Source organism: Delphinapterus leucas, chromosome 5 (genome assembly GCF_059928025.1).
Source record: "Delphinapterus leucas isolate spDelLeu-1000000601 "Yukka" chromosome 5, BTC_Dleu_Yukka2, whole genome shotgun sequence".
Classification (NCBI taxonomy): Eukaryota; Metazoa; Chordata; class Mammalia; order Artiodactyla; family Monodontidae; genus Delphinapterus; species Delphinapterus leucas.
Genome location: NC_143133.1, coordinates 110,731,509 through 110,750,776, shown reverse-complemented (window position 1 = coordinate 110,750,776; position 19,268 = coordinate 110,731,509). Strand labels below are relative to the sequence as shown.

General features: G+C 36.8%; 1 long non-coding RNA gene across 2 annotated transcripts in view; it reads right to left on the bottom strand.

Annotated features, from left to right (window-relative positions):
• The window catches only part of LOC111187717 (uncharacterized), a 39,722-nt gene extending 22,279 nt beyond the window's left edge, over window positions 1-17,443 (bottom strand). The window contains exons 1-2 of one of the 2 annotated variants that reach the window (XR_016393394.1): window positions 17,213-17,443; window positions 7,609-7,716 (exon numbers count right to left, since the gene is read on the bottom strand). This is a non-coding gene — a long non-coding RNA (uncharacterized LOC111187717). Of the gene's footprint in view, window positions 1-7,608 lie in introns of both variants that reach the window. The other variant, XR_016393393.1, reaches the window with a different exon arrangement.
• Between the last annotated feature and the right edge of the window lie 1,825 nt (window positions 17,444-19,268).

Here is a 19,268-nt window from a genome sequence, read left to right as displayed (position 1 = left end):
CTCCACAGCATGTGGGATCTTCCCAGACCAGGGCTCGAACCCATGTCCCCTGCGGCAGGTGGATTGCTAACCACTGCACCACAAGGGAAGCCCATAGTATTGTATTTTAAAGTTCAGTATCTATGTGTTCATTGCTAGTATATAGGAATAGAGTTGATTTTTGTATGTTTAACTTGTATCCTGTGATCTTCTTAAACTAAATTATTAATTTTAGGAAAGGGCTTTTGTTTTCGTTTTTGGCTATTTTGGGGGATTCTTTAGAATTTTCTATGTATACAATTATATCATCTGCAAATAGGGAAAGCTTTGTTTCTTCCTTTCCAATTTGTACGGCTTTTATTTCCTTTTCTTGCATTATTGCACAGAAATTCCAGTACTATATTGAATAAAAGTGGCAAGAATGAACATCCTTGCCTTGTTCCTGATCTTAGAAGGAAAGCATTCAGCCTATCACTATTATATATAATGTTACCTGTAGGCTTAAGTGCATGAAGTCCTCCTTCTATTCCCATTTTCTGGAGTTTTTATAATGAATGAGTGTTAAATTTTGTCAAATGCTTTTCTGCATCAACTAATATGACCATATGATTGTTCTACTTTAGCCTGTTAATATGGTGGATTACACTGACTGAAACAGTGAAACAGCCCTACCTCCCTGGAATAAACTACACTTGGTCATGCTATATAATTCATGCAATATATTCATGAGGGATATTGGGTTTTTTTGTTTTTTTTGTTTTTGTACTATCTTCATTTGCTTTTAGTATCAAGAAAATAGTAGTTTCATAGAGTGAATTAGGAAGTATTCCCTTCTCTTCCATTTTTTGGAAAAGGCTATGTAGAATTCGTGTTAATTCTTTTTTTAAACTTTTGTTTGGATTCTCCAATGGCTTAGAGATTTTCTTTTTGGAAGATTTTTAATTACAGATTTTATTTCCTTAATAGTTAAAAGCTTATACAAATTAGCTTTTTCAAATTGGGTGAGTTGTGGTAGTTTGTATATTTTTTAAGGAGTTAGTTCATTTCACCTGAGTTATCATATGTATGCATGTAGAGTTTATTGTGGCATTCCCTTACTATCCTTTGGGGTTTTTTGTTTTGTTTTGTTTTTGGAGTATAGTTGATTTACAATGTTGTGTTAGTTTCAGGTGTACATCAAAGTGATTCAGTTATACACATATTCATTTTTTTTAGATTCTTTTCTCATATAGATTATCACAGAATATTGAGTAGAGTTCCCTGTGCTATACAGTAGGTCCTTGTTGGCTATCTATCTCATATACAGTAGTGTGTGTGCGTGTTCATCCCAAGCTTCTGATTTATCCCCACCCACATACACCCACGTTTCCCCTTTGGTAACTATAAGTTTGTTTTCAATATCTCCCTTACTGTCTTTTTGTTATCTGCTCGGTCTGTAGTAATAGTCCCTGTTTCATTACCTCTTTGGTAGTATTGTTACTGGTTTGTTAATTTTATTGGTCTTTGCAAAAAATCAACCCTTTCTTACACTAATTTTCCTCTACTTTTTTGTTTTCAGTTTTTTTATTTATGCTCTTTATTATTTTATTCTTTCTGCTTGCTTTGAGTTTATATCACTATTATTCTTGCAACGTATTAAGGTGAAAGCCTAGGTTATTTATATGAGATGCCCCCTTCTCTTATGTATGTATTTAAAGACATAAATTCTTCTCTCAGTACTGTTTTAGCTCTTTGCCACAATTTTTATTTTCATTCAGTTAAACATTATTTTTTATTTCCCTTGAGACTTCCTCCTTGATCCATGGATAAGTTAAAAGTGTGTTGTATAATTTCCAAATGTTTGGAGACTTTCCCATTCTTTCTATTACTGATTTCTAGGTCAATTCCATTGTAGCTGGAAAACACATTCTGTATAATTTCAATTCTTTTAAATGTGTTAAGGTTTATTTTATGGCCCAGAACATGTATTTTACTGTTTGGGGGTATAGTGTTAAACAAATATCAATTAGATCCTGTTGGTCAGTGGTGTAGCTGAGTTCTTATATATTCTTGCTGATTTTCTGTCTAGTATTTCTAATAATTGTTGAGAGAGGGTTTTTAAAGTCTCCAAATATAATTATAGATTTGTCTATTTCTCCTTTCATTTATATCAGTTTTGGTTTCAAATATACTGCAGCTTTGTTAATAAGTACATATACATTTAGGATTGCTAGGTATTCTTGGTGAATTGACCTATTTATCATTATATAATATACTTTTCTGTCTCTGGTGGTTTTCTTTGTTCTAAAGTCAACTTTATCTGATATTAATATAGCAACTAGAGCTTTCCTTTGATTAATATTTGAATGATATACCTTTTCTATCTTTTTACTTTCAACCTGCCTATATGGTTATGATTGAAGTGAATCTCTTATAGATAGAATATAGTTTATAATCCAAGCTGCCCATCCTTGTCTTTTAATTGGTATATTTAGACCATTTACATTTAATGTAATTACTGCTAGGGCTTAAATCTGCCATTTAAATTTACTGTTTATTCTCTCTGTTTTGGTTTTTTTTTTTTTCTCTCTATTTTCTTTTGTCTGCCTTCCTGTGGGCTACATGTACATTTTTTAGAATCCATTTTGAATCATCTATACCTTTTTAGTACCTCTTTATATAGCTTTTTTAGTGGTTGCTCTAGATATTACATTATATACCTAGATAATGTAATTATCCAGAGACATTATCTAGATATTATATTAAATATATATACATATATAATTATATACTCTATATAATCACAATTTACAGGTGTCATCATGTTACCAGTTTGTCTGAAGCATGGATACCTTACCATCCTTTATGTCCCTTTACCCTCCCTCATTGACAATATAATTGCCTTAAATAATTCCTCTACATCCATTTAGAACCACAAGTGTTGTAATTTTTGTTTCAACCTTCATAGATAATTTAGAAAATTTATGAGCAGAAGGAAAGCCTGTTTTACTTATCCATGTTTTAATTTACTGTTTTGTTATTTCCTTCCAGATTTTCTAAGGTTTCTTCTTTTATCACCTTGTTTCTGTTTAGAGAACTTACATTTTAGGATAGATCTGCTGGTGAAAAATTACCTTAGTTTTCTTTCACCTGAGAATGTCTTGATTTCCCCTTTATTCCTGAATGATATTTGTGTGACGTTTGGGATTCTGGGCTGGCAGTTCTTTTCTTTCAGCATCTGATAATATTGTGCTACTTCCTTTTGAGATGCATTGTTTCTGAAAAGAAATCCACCGTTGCTTGCAATTTTTCTCTGGTGCTTCAATTTTTTTTTTTTAGTACTGAGAAATTTCCTTGTAATCATTACAGAAGGTATTTATATCAACACACCACACCACATTGTACACCCTAAATATATACAATTTTTAATTGTGAATTATACCTCAATAAAGTTGGAAAAAATATAGTTTACTTTCTCTCTTCTGTTCAGATTGGATCATTTATATTTTTCTATCTTCCAGTTCACTGATTCTTTCCTCTGTCATATCCATTCTGCTTTGAGTCCATCCACTGAACTTTCTGTTTCGTATTTTTGTATTGTTACTGTATTTTTCAGTTAAAATTTTTCAGTTAATATTTTACTGTTTTTTAACTTGTATTTTTCAGTTAAAATTATTGTACTTATTGTATTTTTATTGTATTTTTCGGTTATTGTATTCTTCAGTTAAAATTTTTCTGTGTGATTCTCCTTTATATCTTCTATTTCTTTGCTGAGGATCTCTACTTTTTCATTTCTTTCAAGCATGTTTATAATTTCTTATTTTAGCATTTTTATCACAGCTGCTTTGAAATCTTTGTCAGGCCATCTAACAGCTTTGTCATCTTGGTATTGGCATCTATTGATTGCCTTTTTCATTCACTGTGAGAACTTTCTGGTTCTTGGTATGATGAGTGACTGTGAATTAAGAACTTGGACATTTTCTATTATGTTAGGAGACTGCATACTATTAAATCTTCTGTTTTAGCTGACTTTCTCTAAAACTGTTCTGGAAGGGAAGGGAAAGGTGGTGCTGCCTCATTTCTTCTACACAGAGGTAGAAGCCTAGGTTTCCACTTAGTCTCAATTGATACCTGCTATGGTGAGGGCAGGTCTCCTCATTACTGTAAGTAATGAGGTGGAGTTCCAGCTTCCCATGAGGTGTCCACTGACAGTGCAAGGCCTTCTTACAAGATTGAAAGGATAAAAGTCCCTACTTCTCTGACACCACTCAGGTGAAATTGATGGGCCACACTGTTATAGCCTTTTAAAAATAAAACTCTAGGTTCTCCACTCAGCCTTTGCTGGCATGGGTAGCAGTGGGGCCACAGTTTTTGTATGGTATTTGACTGCAGCAGAGCAGTTAATATCTGAAAGTTTTCTGATTTCCTAGGCTTCCCCATTTCCTGGTCGTTTGGGTAGAAATATACTGCTTTTATAGGACTTTGTCTGTAGTCACTGGCATTTCTAGGTTGCTCACTTTTCAGATTTAATTCTGAGATATGTGAGGCAAAAAGAAAACCCAAGAGCTCACCACCATATCATGTCTCAAGTCCCAAGTTCCCTAGCAAGTCTGCCTTTTTTTTTTCTACCAGTGGCTTTTTATGTTTATTTTATATGTTAAGTCCAAGGTTTTTAGTTGTACTTAACAGGAGGAATAGGGAAAACACATCTGGATGTGGAAGTTCTTTAACTTTATTATAAATATTTGGGCTACAGTTTTTATCTTGAACGTCTTTGGGAATGTTACTTTGCTCATTATTCTCTTTTTTCTTGTAATAATTCATGTAAGACCTAATGACCGACCTCTTATGTTGTTCATGTTTCCGTGCAGTAGGTCTTCCTGTGCTCCTAGGGGGAGCCTCCTTTTTGGAGGAATGGAGTGAATCAGAACAAGTTTCTGAGCTCATGGTTGTAGGGCTGACATTTCTATCATTAATGACCAATAATTCAAAATATGCCGAGTTCTTTCTGAAATCTGCTTTCCCTTCTCTTCTCCCATTCTCATCTGAATCTTTTTTCTTTTCCTTTGCCCAAGTGTCAATTTGATTCTACTTCCCATAGTTTCTCTTCAATATGGGTTTTTGTCCTGGAAGAAAATTTAAGCAGGTTGGTTTTAAGAGTTCATAGAGCCTAGGCTGGCTCAGCATTGTCAAGTATTTATAAGTCTCCCTGTACTCATATATGCACATTGGAACATTAAAAGCTCTCTCTCTGTTTGAGCTGGTTTTCCCAGATTGGCTGAGTTTCCTTTCACTCCTGAGTGAGACCCTTTCTTTTGAGGGTGAGTATTTATTATCAATTTCAGGATTTTCTTCTGCAGTTTCAACCATGGCAACATTTTGCTGTACTTTGGAGTTTGGGGGTACCTGGTCACCTAGTTTTGTTAAGATGTTACCCATGGGATTTTGGTCTTGTAATCCTTAGTTTCTATGTTTGTTTTGTGGGAGGATTCAAGTAGACTCAAACACTATACCACCACTTCCACCTGTCCTTCTTCGAACTCCTTCTTTAAAGAGGTATAAACTCCCTCCTCTATGTCATCCTGTTTTCAAAGGTTCATTTGCTTTCACAGTTGAATCTACTCTTGCCAAAATCGCCAATTACATCCTTGTAATTAAACTTGCTTTCCTGTGTCTTTTCTCACCACTCCAAACAATTTATTCAGTTCTTCAGCTCAACAGTAGCATTCAATTCCTTGGATACACATCAGGGCCTTTGCACATGCTGGTATTTCTGGCTGGACATACTTTACTTTCCCCTCCCCAGGTTCCTTCAGTCTCAGTTTTCAATAAACACTCACCCATCCTTCAAGACTAGGTTGTGTCTCTCGTATGCATTTCTTACTGTGTACTCAAGCTTGTAATAGTTATTAGAATAGTGTTTCACAATTGTCCACTTACCTCTCAACCCTCACTATAAATAATTCCTTTAAAGGTTGGAACTATGTTTTGCTCATCTCCATATCCTTAGTCATAGAGTAATCCATGGTACATTCCTTCAACAAATATTGAATGAATTAATGAAATAAAAAGTAGTTCTTTTCTGAGCCTAGACTTTTCAGTCTAAGTGTATGTTTGCAAATAATCACATTTTTATTAATAAATGTGTTGTTTTATTGAACATCATGGTAATCATCTACACTGAAGCAAATTTATAACAGCCCCAAGAAGTAAAATTAAAATCACCTGATCTATAAGCCCAATATGCAGTAATAACTGCTGTTAAAAATTTTAGGTGATATTCTTCCAGTCCCTCTTCTGTGTGTGTTTATGTGTGTATAATGGGGGAAATCTTGAAAATATTAAAATAATATATTTTTCATTTTATATGAGGCAGTTTAAAATGAGACTTTTTCAAATATGAGGCAATGTAGTGCAGTGAAAAGTGTATAGACTGTGAAGCCAGAATGCTTCAATTCAAATCCTGATTCTACCACTTATAAGCTGTGTAAACATGGACTAGTTACATAACTTCTCTGTGCCTCAGTTCAGTAGTTAAGTAGGGATAATCCATCCTGTGGGATTGCAGTGAGGGCTAAATGAATTAATATTTGAGAAGTACTTAAAATAGTGCCTTGCACATAATCAGTGCTATAAAGGCACATGTTAAAGGCATAATATAAATAATCATGATTCTCTACATGCTTCTCATCACAACATCTTGAAAAATAATATTATGTAGACAAAATCCCAGCCAGACTAGAATGGAAATGAAAGAAAAAGAAAACACTTCTATGTCTGAAAGAAAGGGGAAGTTATACAGATAGAGCAAGGAGGTCAAATGCCAAACCTCCATGGATTAGGGGGAATAAACTGCAGAGACACTCAGATAAATATCAAAGAATAGCAGAACATCAAAGCTAGCACCCCACTCTTCCAGGTGTTGCTTGGGAGAGGCTGCAAACTCTCTCGGAAGCCTAGCCTTCAGCCTGGGGCCACATTCAATATGGTTTAACAGCAGTAGTGCTGCACTATCAGAGGAAACTGTATAGAAAAGTCTCTCCCACGTTGTATGTGGTATGAAGGAAACCAAGATGTTTTCTAATACTTCTACCCAGGGGGGAAGACTGGTGCCATAAAAGAGACCTGGAATCTTAGGAAATAAATATTTCTGAGGTTCAGCAATTCAAGACAGAGGCAAGGATGATTGATGACCAATAGTAGCAGGTGGTATCATAAGCCCAATGACCAGGTAGGACCAAGCATGTCAGTAACAGGTTCATGAGAAAGAGGCCAATGCCAAAAGCAAGTGGGATGACATCTCTTATGGTGATGAAAAGGTAGGAAAATAGGCACCCTCATACCTAACAGAAGAGAATGCAAATTTATAGATTTATGGAGGGTAATTATGAAAAATCTACAAAAATAACTTTGGTGTATCTATTGAACCAGACAACACACTTAAATGTACAAAGATTTTCATGCAAGGTTAGTAAAATTTTACTGTATATGCAGATACTAAAAGACTGAAACCCAAAATATTAACAATAGTGGGGTAAAGGGGAATTTTTTTAAATTTGAATATCCTCATATGTTCTAAGTTTTCTACAAGCAACATCTATAGATTTTTATAATGAGGAAAAAGTCTTTATAAAAACTGTACTCTCTTACCTTTAATCAGCCTCTTCCAAGTTAAGGAAGCCATTTTTCTGGAAAGGCTCTCAATAAAAAGATAACCACGTTTCCAAGCCTGTAAGCTGAGTGATCAGACGGTGATATCTGAAATGCAATCACACCTTAAATTCAAACCAGAAATAGCCATTAGGCTCCCAAATGTTATTATTGTGCTCATCACTTGCCATTTAACTGTGCATAACTGACCATCCAGATCATTTATAAAAATGTTAATTTAGACACGTCAGAAGTAATTTATGCGACGTCACACTGTCAATATTTCTTTCTTCAGAAAAACACTGTGTCTTTGCCTTTCTAAAAATATTTATGTACTTACTTATTTGGTTGTGCCGGGTCTTAGATGTGGCAGGCGGGCTCCTTATTTGTGGCATGCATGTGCGGGATCTAGTTCCCTGATCAGGGACTGAACCCGGGCCCCCTGCATTGGGAGCGTGGAGTCTTAGCCACTGCACCACCGGGGAAGTCCCTGTATCTCTGCCTTTTATTTCTTGACAGGAAACAAAGGCTTTATGGGGAGGAGGAAGCCCTCACTCAAGGATGATTTAATTTTTCTTACCAAAGTGTATGAGTATTTTTCAAAGATTAAATAAATTATGTTTACTGGTTTATCTTTATTCTCATGCTCATTTGACCTCTTCAAATAATTCTAATAGAAATTATTCTGCAGATAAATCTTGGTTTTTGTTTTAATTTCGGTTGTAATGAGAGTGTTTTTCATATATACTTAGGTTGATTAAACCTCTTGGGAGAGTTTGGCATAGGAGAGATCCTCTTAAATGTTTTGAATTCATTACGTGAAATGAAACCATCTGTAACCTTTCCAAAGCAAAAACTCAAAGAACAGCCATCTGATAATGAAAGCAATAAAATTGGACATGAAAATATTGGTTGTGAACATAGTCTAAGAGAATCCTCACCTGGGAAGGTTCATAGACCCACTTAGTTTCCCCCCACTTCCATTAAGTCAAATGTGTCAAGCAAACGTCATCAGATTTGAGTGGCACTAATAGCAAACTGCTGATTGGACCCGATTCTCAAAAGCTTTCAAGATTAGTCACCAAATAGCCAGAGACTAAAAACACTAGATATGATCAATCTGGGACAGAAAAGAAAGACCTAAGAAGTTATAGTCAGTGACTTGAGCCATCTGGCCAGACTCTCCCTTCTTTTAGGTCATGGCTTGGTAACTTCATTAGCATTAAGCTTTGAGTTACCATTTTAAATAATGTGGAGCACAGTATTTCTGTCATGAACAAGACAAAATAAAGGATAGCTGGAGATGTTGATTCTGCTCTTGGTACATGCTGCTGCATGTTGAGATTAAGACATGATGGAGCATTTACACATTTGACTTAAAGGTGACTTCGTACATAAACTTTTTCGTACATAAACGTTTTAACCAATTCTGTTTGCAGACCTGCCAGTTGAAAATAAGAGTTCCCCTTTCCCCCAAAACAACATACAACATTCTGAAGACTTATGCAAATTATCATCATCCAACAGCAATAAAAATAATGTATTCATAAAGAGCTTTCTGGGTTTTGTAGCTCTTTTGTCTACAGGATTTCAGCAGTTTTAGACAGTGATCTAAAAATTTTCTCCTTCAATATCTTTCAAGTCTTGTTTCTCAAAGTTTGATCTCTACATCATCAACACTGGAATCACCTGGAAGACTGTCAGAAATGCAGAATCTCAGGCTTACCCCAGACTTACTAAATAAGACTATGTACTTAAACAACACCCCCTAGTGATTCATATGCACATTAAATTTTTACATGCATCAGAATCATCATAATTTAATCATTTATTAAACAAAATTCCTGGGTCTCACCTTGAGGTTTTGATTTACTAGGTCTGAAGCGGGAAAAAGAATTTGCATTTCTAACAAGTTCTCAGTGATGTTCATGCTGATGGTATGGAGACCACACTTTGAGGAAAATTGCTTTTCACTGGAGAATGCTTTGTGTTGACCCCAGTTTGGTAATAAATCATTCATATTTTAAGATAAATGGTGAGTGGTAAGAATCTAAGTTTAGGCACATTCTGTTGAATAGCTACTAACTTGATTGGTTAAAATTATATTTGACCTTATGTGCACACAGAAACTTGCACACATGCTTATAGCAATTTTATTCACAATTGAATAAAAAAATAAAGCAAGTTTATTCAAAACTTGGAAGCAAACAAAATATTTTTCAGCAGTGAATGGATAAGTAAGTGATGGTATATCCAAACAATGGAATACTATTCAGCTCTAAAAAGAAATGAGGTATCAAGCCGTGAAAAGACATGGAGGAATCTTAAATTCATATTGCTAAGTGAAAAAACCCAATCTGAAAAGGCTACATACTGTGTGATTCCAACTAGATGACATTCTGGAATTAGTAAAACTACAGTATAGTTTTATAGATAATAAAGATAATAAAAAGATCAGTGGTTGCCAGGGGTAGCAGGGAGAGGCGATGAATAGGCAGACCACAGAGGATTTTTAGGGCTGTGAAAATACTCTGCATGATATTATAATAATGGATATATATCACTATATATTTGTCCAAACCCATAGAATGTACAACACCAATACAGAACCCTAAGGGGACTCTGAGTGATTATGATGTGTCAGTGTTGGTTCATCCTTGGTAAAAAGAAAATGTACCACTCTGGTGACTGATGTTGATAATGCGAGAGGCTATACATGTATGGCGGTAGGGGGTATATGGGAAATCTCTGTATCGTCTTCTCAATTTTGCTGCAAACCTAAAAATTCTCTGAAACAATAAAGTCTTGATAGCTAGATGATGATGATAGTGATGATATGATGATGAAGACAAGAAGAAGAAGACAGAAGTGTGTGTGTATGTGTATGTATATATATATAAACAACAATGACCCATACAGTACATATATATGGGGGGAGGGGCTGCTCAGCTCACCAGGATTCTCCCAATCACAGCAGCTGTGCTCCTTGTCCTATCTCCTGGCAATATGGACGCTGGAACCAACGTAGAGATAATAGTCTCTATCTGCTCCAGTCAAATTCTCTCATCCAGGAATTTAAAAACCTGAATAAAGACAGGGCCTCTATTCCCCATGCCTTCCCAGGCTCAGTTGTTTAGTTTTTTCACCCATACTGTAAGCTGCCAATATTATTCCAATAATCTATTCTTCTCCAAAGTTTTCAGAATTATCAGAAATGCTTTTATTCATAATTTATTTTCAAGAGCAATTTCCTCCATGAATCAATCCTTTTTTGGTTTTGCCTACCATTTCTGAATAAAGGCTCCATGAGCTAGTGACAGAGAGTATAAATAATGAAAACAGGCACCTCTTATGCGACATCAATGGCCAGCATCCTTGTTCCCTATTGTTTATTGTCTGTTGAATGAAGATTCCCATACCCTCTGGGAAGAGCCCAGACAGGGATTCTGTTGGTGTTGATACAATGCCTAGAACTGACAGTCGCGGTGGAGCTCAGTTCTCACACGCCTTCCACTTTGTGGGTAGAGAACAGTCAAAAACATGCTGAAAAGGGACTCCAGGAGAGCAGAGGAAGCAGTATGGAAATCAGCAAGGAAGGGGAAGGGTAGGGATTCCTGGAGCAGGAAAAATAATGCCTTGATCCAGCAGTTCAAATGAGGCATCCTCCACTTGGAGGACTATGCCAACACTCCATCTTTGACATAAGTTTTGGTGCTTGGAAAAGATATTTTACCCTGAGCAGGAACTCAGGGTATGGCGCTGCATCAATAATTGAAATTGAAAAGTGGTAGCTAGGGAATTCCCCGGCAGTCCAGTGATTAGGACTCTGTGCTTTCACTGCCAGGGGCTGGGGGTTCAATCCCTGGTTGAGGAACTAAGATCCCACATGCCGGGAGGTGCAGCCAAAAAAAAAAGGTGGTAACTATGTGAGATGATGGATATGTTAATTACCTTGATTGTAGTGATCTCACAATGTATACATATATCAAAATATCAACTTGTACACCTTGAAAAGGTACCATTTTTAGTTGCCAATTATATCTCAATAAAGTGAAAAAAGAGAAAAATAATCATTGAACTGTTCTATGGGGGATTGCTAGACTGTATGCAGGACTCCTACAGGCAAAAATGGTCTGATTCACCACCACGACCACCATCGCCATCATAAAAGTTTTCAATGTTTAATCTCTTCAAGTTTTCAGAACATAGCATTGTCTGGGTGAATAAGATATTGAGAAACAACACTCTCCCTTCCTCTGACTAGCACCACATTGAGGTCCACCGTTAGCCTCAAATGAAATCCTCTAACTGGCCGTTTCTTCTTCTGAGGCTTGAAAACAGTCTGAACTCGTCAGTGCTGAAACCAACAGATAAATTCCTAGAAGGATGCACAAGCGTGGACCACATGGGTACCTAAGGAAGCAGGGGCGAGAGGCAGGTCTATTTGTCTCAAATGCCAAGGTAGCTATTTCTTCCTTTCCTTCCCTCACATGCTCACAGTTTTCTGGATGAAGAGGATTTGAAGATGAACTGTAACAGGGAAGGTGTGAACCCCTAAATCTCTGAATTTCCTCACAACAGAGAAAGTGATAGGAAGTTGTAGGCATCTTCATGGGACTTCAAGATGCTCGTGGGGCCCCTCAACATCTTTCTTGTTCCCCTCAGCTGGGATGGACCTGTTTTTACAGTCCCTGTCCTCCTGGTCTCCCCCAAATGGAGATGGGGCAGTTCCTCCCTTCCCAGAAGCTGGAGAATATCCAGCCTTCATCTGGAGGTGAGAATAAAAATAACCTGCAGCATGTAGCTGTTATCTCCCTATACCATCCAATGAATTCAAGAGGAGAAGTCCAACCACAGCCTCTGGAGATAGTGATTTGAAGAAGTACATTGCACTCTGCTTACCTGAAGGAAAGACTTAAGAATAAACACAAAGTAGATGAGAACTGCAAGAGAAACAAACCCGGATGTTAGCTGAGGCGTCTCTGGCCCCTAGAGAACTAAATATGATTGATTCAAGCCCCCATTTTCATGTGCTGAGCAATCCCCAATCCTTCTCTAAGTCAACGATAACTTCCAGTGAAGGGAAGGGGGGTAGTGCAGGAGACTAACATGTTAGGATCACCTCTGACTACAACCTACTGCTTACTTAGTTTGCTGGTCACTTTACCATTTCAAAGGTGCTCTCTCTCTTCTGCGCTGCATCAACCCTTAGCAGAAAATCAGCATCTGTCTTAATTTCTTCACAAAGGCACATGTACCTTCTCTCTCTCTCTCTCTCTCGCGCGCACACACACACACACACACACACACACACACACACACACACACCCTTCCTAGGAAAATTAGTGACTTTATTATATTTTAACAATTTTCCAGATTGGAGGAGAAACTTATAAAGATCTCCAAGGACCTCTCTACCAGGCATATTTCTAGAGCCACCTTGATCTTTATCTGATCCCTCGGTCTCAAGCTATCTTCCTCATGCCACCTTGCTTCTTCCTTCTCTCTCCTCTTCACTTCTTCCCTCAAGAGCAAAAACATATTCCTTCTGCTGCCTCATGCAGAGCAGTTTGGCATTCTCCTTCACTGCACTGGCTCCTGTCCTTCCCCACATCCTTGGGTCCCCACTACTACTCAAGCATAGAACTTGAGGGCAGTGGTTCTTAAGTAAGTGTGGTCACCAGAACCGCGGTACCTGCACCACCAGGGCACTTGTTGCAAATGAAAATTCTCCAACCCCACTTCAGACCTACTGCATCAGAAACTCTGAAGGTGGGTCCAGAAATCTGTTTTAACACATCTGCCAGGCAATTCTGAGGCATGCTTAAGTTTGAGAAACATTGCTTTAGGGAATAGCAGTTAAGGGACTGGTGGAAGAAGAGCTGCCAACAAAAGAGATGGAGAAAGAAAGTTTCCACAGTAGATTATTGTTTTCAATGGCACTGCCAACAAATGCCTGGAAGGGAGGGAAGTTTCATCACCACCACCACCCCGCCCCTGTAATCTCCTGGCACTTTGTAGCTTCGAGACAAATGCCCCATCTCCCAATTCCTGCTAGATTGCTACACTCCTCCAACAAGTACCTTCATAAAAAAAGTCTGAACCTGCCAGTGGTTGCTCTAGGGTTGCCGTAGTTATTACATAGGCTGATGACATAAGCTTCAAAGATAGTATATTTATAATCAGAAAATATTTGTTAAAGATTGGTTTGGCCAAAAAGTTCGTTCGGGTGTTTTGTACGATATTATGGAAAATCCCAAACCAACTTTTGGGCAACCCAATAGACACAAAATAAGGATAGGGTGATTGAGCACAAATACTGTGGAAACCAAACAGGACAGTTGACAGTGAGTGATGAGTTCTAGCTTTGTTTATATTATAAATCACAGACTCGCTTCTCTTCTCTCTTTTTTTTTTTTAATGTAACTAAATTGGAGCACTGAGAAAATAATAGATTCAAAAGACAAACAGTTTTGGCTTCAAATTCTAACAATAAATCATCTCAGAGACTGGCCAGTGGATAATTATTTTGTGTCTCGGTCTAGCACAAAGTTTTTGGGTGACCTCCATCTATGGCCAAGGTCAATCATTGCAAATAAACCTCACAAAAGGTACCACATAGCCAGCAGCCTCAGGGGATAAAAAGACAAAGGAGTGTGTGGGATGGAAACTTAGAAGATCCCATGACCTAGGTTCTCCTCTACCCCAATTAGAAACAGCAAAAACAAACATCCTTCATAGTTGGGGCAACCAGTGATCTGTCTCCTGGCCTGACATTAATTGTCTCATGCCCATAATGCTGTTGTAATTATAAAAATCAAAGGTGATCTGTAGGAATTTTCCATGATGTTTAAAACATTCTTTTGATTTTCTAACATATTTTATATGCCTTCCTACATAATGATGCTTGGATTAGTCATATATTGCTACACAGCAAATTACTGCAAAATTTAGTGGCTTAAGAAAACAAACGTATTATCTCACATTGTTTCTGGGTTCAGGAACCTGGGAGCAGCTTAGCTGGGCAATTGTATTTCAGGCTCTCTCAAGAGATCTCAGTCAAGATGTCAGCTAAAGCCATAACAGAAAGCTTTACTGAGGCTGGAGGATTCACTTCCAAGATGGCATATTTGCATGGGTATTTGCAGGAAGCCTCAGTTTCTCAACACATGGGCTTCTTCTCCATGTGGCTGCTCACAAGATGGCAGCTACAGTCCACCAAGTGAGTATTCCAACTCAGGGAGTGTCGCCCTCTATGACCTAGTCTCTGAAGTTGCATACTACTACTCCCACTTTATTGTTTTTGACAGAATTAGATCACTAAGAAGAGCCCACACCCAGTAGGATGGGATGGGAAGGGAGGAGTATCAAAGAATTTGTGGACATATCTAAAACCACCACAACATTTTAAAATATTTATTGGGTTTTCCTCCATGGATATTTCACACTCCCTTCAAAAATTTTTTTTTTTATAAAACTCGACCATAGTCAGCAAGTGTGATTGCATAAATCTACACATGTAATGAAATAGCATAGAACTATATACATGTATTGTAAAACGTCGATTTTGTGTTTGCTTGATATTTAAGTAAAATGTACACGTGACTATTCTGTACCATCTTTGCAACTTCTTGTGACTCTGTAACTATCATATATATGATAAAATAAAATTAGAACAGCTTGCTGAAAACCAGCCTACTTATGCAAGCCTACCTAAGACCTGAACTACCTCCATGAATTTTCTAGGCAGTCACTTTAAGCTAATTTTATCTTCAGTCTGTACAAGAGTATGTGTGTGTGTCTATTTTGTCTTTAAGTCTGTCTGTCTGTCTTATGGTGTAGCTGTGTTCCTGTTTCTGGTTCTACATCAACCAGCTTGACTGCATTATTATTAATTCAGCCTTTTATTCATGTGAATTTCAACATTAACTCCTCAAGTTTCCTCTGAAAACTTTAATGTATTTTCTTTCTGGGAAACACCTGGTATTCTGATCTCCTCCTTGATATTGCTTATATTAAGAAGTTATCAGGCATACATTTTTCTTCCTCAAATGTTAGCCTGATAGTAATTATTTGCCCTTACAACTTAATATTTTTAATAAGTAAGGAGAAAACAAATTAAGTTCACTTTTGTTAAAGTTTAGATAATTCAGATTTAATAAAAGCTATTGGCTGTATCACACAGGGAACTTTGCTCAATATTTGGTAATAACCTAAAAGGGAAAAGAATTTGAAAAAGAAAAGATACATGTATATGTATAACAGAATCACTTTGCTGTACGTCTGAAACTAACACAACATTGTTAATCAACTATACTCCAATATAAAATAAAAACTAAAAATGATAATAAAAAGTTATGAGTCTACAGTAAATAAATCCATAAAGCAGCAAAAAAGAAAATAAAGCTATCAGGTAAAGCTGTTGATATTTCTTATCCAGAGTATTATTAGAACTTTTAAGAAATGCTTATTTTTAAATAATCTTTTGCATGTGAAAAACATTATAAAGAAATAAGTTAAATATTTAAAGTGATTATTTCAGGTGACATAATTTACTTTAATTTTCTTCTTTATCAAAAATATCTTATTTTCCAAATTTCCTAGAGCAAGCATGTATTACTTTTCAAATCAGAAAATATATTCTTGAAAACACTGATGTATTTAATTTTCTGTGATAACAGTCACATAAAAATAACACGCTCAGCAAAATGATTGAAAGGATACACCCAAATGCCAACAGTGACACATTTGTGTTGAGTTACTGGTGATATTGTCTTCTATTTTTCCAATTTGTTACATTTTGCATGATGAGCATTTATTAATTTTGTAATGACGAGGTAATATAAAACATACCACTGCCTCCCATGCCTTATGCTTCTCAAATACCAGATTAGCAGTAGTTGCATTTTATGAAATCTTGGCTCTGGCTGTCAACAGAAGAGTTTGCCAGCAGACAGAGGTTTACAAGATTTTAGTCACTGAACAAGGAGAAAGGAGCAAATAAGCAAACCCATAAAGAACTTCAGCGACTTTGCTACAGTTGCTACAACTTTAGCAACTACAAGCATACACTAGTTTACAAGTGACAATATATGACTCTCCACAGAGATTATTCATAACACAGATAGTTCCTCTTACCTTCTTCCAAAATCAATACAAGCAGCTCAGAGCAAACAGAAGGAGCTGACATGGAGGTGGTTAAAGAGAAGGATGACTTTTTAAAAAATACACGTTACCGCATACTCAGGATCAATGAGTATTCACCTTTCAGACAGTGCAATTTATACAAAAAAATACAAGGGCTCTAACCCCAAAAAGAGTTTTGAAAGCCTTAACACCTGCTCCCTGATGCCAGACACCCAAACTCAAAATGCAAAACACTATACATAAGAAGGAAATATAATCATCAGAGGAAAGCAACTGCTGAATCAATATTGAGTGGAGAAAAAAAAAAAACTTCTAATAATGGTTCAGTTTCAAAAGAATAACACTGGTTGTCAGTTCGCAAACTGGCCCCCACACAGAGAGGGCAAGGGGAGACCAAAGAAAGAGGCAGACCTCTCCAGATCAGTAGGTGACAGGTTTAATAATCAAGGGAACTTACATCCGAGGCTTGGCTTGGGTGGCCTCCAGATGAGCAGATCTCTGCACCCGTCTGCCAGACTCTTAGAAGTTTATATAGAAGGCTTAACTGGGTTCAATCACATATTTAGTCCAGACGGTCTTGACAACACCTAATTCTCTCAAGGCTGAGTCTTTGAAACAGCTGCGAATGTGGAAATGGTGGGTGGAACATACATTCCAAAGATGGGAGAGGGTGAGGAGCCTCTGATTGCCCAAGTCCAGCTTGAGGATCAACCGGCGGTCACATCCTCTCCATGACCTCCTCCAACAGTGGCTAAGTTAAAACTTAGTTACAACTTTGTATATCCTTATCTTGATTTTCTCAATCATAATAGACCTTGATGAAAATAAAACAATTTTAAGTAAAATTAATTGAAGATAATAAGTGCTGATTTATCATTTATTGAGCCCTTTCTGCCTTAGTCTGGGTTTCCCAGAAAGTAGAATAGAAGGCAAAAGGCTATGCCACTCTTTTATTAGAGAGTACAATCCTAGGAAAGCAGGAGTGAGGGAAAGGGGAAAAGTCAAAGAGGACGGAAAGGAAATGCAAGTCATTTGTACAGCTTCTTGGATCATTCTATCTTCTGTAACCATATTCCAACAGGCTGTATAAATTACTATCTCAGAACAATCGATCCAAGGGGAGAAAGGAGGAAAAGTTTACCCACTGGGTAACATCTCTTACTGAACAAAGATTTTCCCCATTGACATTGGCTCCCCTGTACCTCTGGTTTGCACATGCATGGGGACCAAGTGGGTCCTGCAGTCTCACACTTCAGTAGCAACAAGAGCATTATAGTATTAGAGATGCATAGGTGTAAAGCAAAGAACTGTAATACTTTTCCCTTGTGAAATCAGTGGTTGCAACAGTTCAGTGCAACAAGTGCCCAAAGACTCTAGAAAGAGGTGAAACCAAAAGATCTGAGATACATAAAAGGTGTCTGATACATCCCACCCCCTTGCATTGCTCAATACTCTCACATAATATACAACTCCTATATGATAATTTAGGCTTCCATTATTGATAAAACAAAATGTCCTCACTTGTTATCTGAGTGAAAGATAGAAGCCTAATTAGTCACAGAGTCCTTTTCCAAATGGTGACCACTTTGGAACTGAATAAAAAAAAACACAACATAGAAAAAGTGTGGGATCCAGCGAAGCTAGCATTTAGAGGGAAATTTATAGCAGTAAAGGCCCATATTAGAAAAGAAGAAAGCTCTCAAATCACTACACTCAATTTCTACCTTAAGAAACTGGGGGCAGGGGGGACGTTAAATCTAAAGTAAAGAGAGGAGTGGAAATCAACAGAACTGAAAAACAATAGAGAAAATTCTAAAAAACAAACACTGGGTCTGTGAGAAGATAAGTAAAATTGATGAACTGGCCATACTGATCAGGAAATAAATGAGAGAAGACACAAATTATTAATATCAGGAATGAGAGTGGTGACACAGCTATAAAAGTCACAAATAATAAAATGATTAAAGAGAATATTTTAAACAATATTTTGCCATTGAAGTTAAAACTTTGATGAAATGGACAATGTTCATTCAAGAAGTAACAGATAGTCTGAATATTTATTAAATTTGTAGTTACACTCTCACAATGAAAACTCCTGGCCAAGATGGGCTCACTGCTGAATTCTCCAAACATTTAAGGAAAAAGGAATACTAACTAAAAACTTTTCCAGAAAATAATGAATAAGGAAGATGTCAAACTCAGTCTGTGAAGCCAGCCTTAATCAGCTATCAAAACCAGACAAAGATATTATAATAAAAGGTAACTACAAACCAATATCCTTCATGGATGTAAATGTAAAAAAATTTTTAATTTTTGCAAATTAACTCCATCAATACATAAAAGGGATAATATGTTATGATTAAGGGTGTTTATCTCAGGAATACAAGGTTGGTTTAACAGCCAAAAACCAGTCAGTGTAATTCACCGCATTAGTAGACTAAAAAGAAAAATCATGTGATTCCCTCAATAGATACAGAAAAAGCATTTGACAAAATCCAACTCATTCTTGATTA